Raw genomic sequence first — 2,406 nt, 5'->3', positions numbered from 1 at the left:
AAAAAAAAAAAAAAAGGGTGGGAGGTGGCTAGGTGGCACAGTGAATAGAGCACCAGCCCTGGAGTCAGGAGGACCTGAGTTCAAATCCGGCCTCAGACACTTAACACAAATACTAGCCATGTTACCTTGGGCAAGTCACTTAACCCCACTTGCCCTCCAAAAAGCAAAAAAAAAAAAGGGGGGGGGCATAACCAAGAGGGTGGAAGCCTGGACCTCAGACCTACCCCAAGTCCCACCAAACTGCCTAAGTGGCTTCAGGGCCCCAAGGGACCCCTCGGGCATCACAAGAGAGTCACCACATCAGCCTTTCAAAAGCAATGTGTTGACTATGAGAGAGAAATGTTTCCTAAATTTTCTGCCCTTGGGTTCTCAGTCAGCTGGAATCCTGAGCTGCTTTGCCCACCTCTCTTTGGGCCCCCAACTGTCCCCCAGTGACACAGTGTTTCCAAGCTCCTGGGACCACAGACCCTGAGTGCCAGGAGAATTGGGCTTGGGCAGGAAACATCCCCATGCCCGAGCCCAGGCTTTCTTACACTCCTTGGATCTGCACTGACCCCACACAGCACAGCTGAATCGGGGTGGATGCTTCCTTCTTTTCTTTCCAAGCCACAGGCACTCAGTGAGGAGGATGGTGGACACTGAATGGGTCATTTCCCCACATATTTGAGCTAGAAAGTTTAAGCTGAAATCTGAATTTCTTTCCGATGAACTTCACAGGAATTCTAAGAATGAATACAGATGGAAGTAGGATCTTCTATCCCACTCCCACCCCTCCCCCCCATCCCAAAGCACCTATCAAGTCACAGTCACTGGGACAATGCTGAGCTTTTACAAAAGCCAAACTCATTTTAAAAGCAAATTTTCAACACCCTTTTTTATAAATTTGCCTTACCTTGGAAGTAAAATCAGGTTTTTTTTTTCACTTTCCATATAAAACAAGACTCACAGCTGCCACTGCTGTTCCCAAATCCACAGAACTACCCCAGTCTGCTTTCACCAAAGCTATCCCACGCAGCCATGCACGCACACACACACATAGACATAGAGCAGGTTTAGCTTTTAAACAGGATGACTGTGTGACTATGCTGGTTTCATGGGCCTTTCACTCTAATTCAGAGAGAAACTCCAGACTGCAGACATTCCCCAGGAGTTGATGGATTTCCACCCATGGGCACTTGGCAGCCAGCTGCCACTGTCCTTCAGATCTTGGCTCATCGAATCTGCCTCCACAAGCCACATCCCACCCACTCCTCTTGCTCCAGGCCTTGGGAGGGTTCTGGAATCAGGACAAGTCAAAGAGGAGGAGGGTGCTGGGCCTTGCTGGCTCAGAGGACGTTTTTTTTAAAGGATAAAAACAAAATCTACTGGATGAGATCTGAAACATAATTTGCTTTTATATTTTCGATTAAAGTAAAATAAAATGCAATCCTTTTGAGAAAAAAACGGCTTCCCTGGAAGCACGAGTGAGAAGACCGAAGAGGCCTAAAACTCCCTTTCGCCATGCAGGGCCACTGAACGGCTCTTTCAGTATCCCCAGACAGCCAGAGTTCCCTTCCTTGGGCTCACCAACAAGAGCCAGTGCTCAGCTCCTGATCACCTCTCAACAGACTGGCCTTCAGAAGCACTCCTTCTGACCCCTTTTCTCTGGCTCTCCTGGGGGCTGTGACAATAGCCTCGTGTGCCAGCAGGATGGGTCCACTCTCTGGTCTGCCCCAGAAGCTCCCTGTAGATCAGTGGAACTGGTCAAACAAGAGCATCCACACCATGACTGAGTCGGCTGAGCCAAAGAGCCCAATGGCCAGTCAGGTGGACGGAAAAAGAGGGAGGAGGAGACAGGGGTAGGCGCGATCTCTGAATGAACTAGGGAGCCCTTGAGGGACTGCGTAAACGCACACTCTCCTCTCCACATTCCAGACATCTCTGGGCCGCAGAGGTGAGCCCTGCTAGGAGTTGGAAAAAGGAGCTAAAAATGACTTTACAAATCAAAGGAAAGCTCTGGGAACCGAAAAAATGAATTGACCGCTTGCAATGAGAGGCAAATTTGACCCAAGAAGCGAACTCCCTGAAAACTAGAATGGACCAAACAGAAATGGACAATTCCACAAGACGATAAGAAACACACAAGCCCAACTCCCCTTCATCTGAACTGCTCAAAAGAATGAAAAGCACACAAGAGACACACTGCACTGGGCACAGAAATACCTTATACCCACCAAAGAAACAGGAGGGAAGGGGGAAAAGGGAGGGTAGATTAAGGGAGAGATCTGTCCTCAAACGCTGACTGCAGAGGGCAGGTTACAAGAAGGGCCTGAAAGGAAAGAAGGGGCAGAACCTGCCCCTGAGCTCTGGGTGAGGGAGGCAACATGGCCAGGACAGGGGCAGGCCGGATCCAGCCCGTGGCACCAG

General features: G+C 49.8%; 1 protein-coding gene across 4 annotated transcripts in view; it reads right to left on the bottom strand.

The window, feature by feature from the left end:
* MIGA1 (mitoguardin 1) overlaps positions 1 to 2,406 on the bottom strand; it is a 48,976-nt gene that overhangs the window by 19,275 nt on the left and 27,295 nt on the right. The gene's annotated exons all lie outside the window — the stretch shown is intronic.

The sequence above is a fragment of the Petaurus breviceps genome, unplaced genomic scaffold (genome assembly GCF_028583685.1).
Source record: "Petaurus breviceps papuanus isolate PSGF00001 unplaced genomic scaffold, PetGlider_PUasm1.0 545, whole genome shotgun sequence".
Taxonomy (NCBI): domain Eukaryota; kingdom Metazoa; phylum Chordata; class Mammalia; order Diprotodontia; family Petauridae; genus Petaurus; species Petaurus breviceps.
This window is presented reverse-complemented; position numbering and strand designations above follow the sequence as displayed.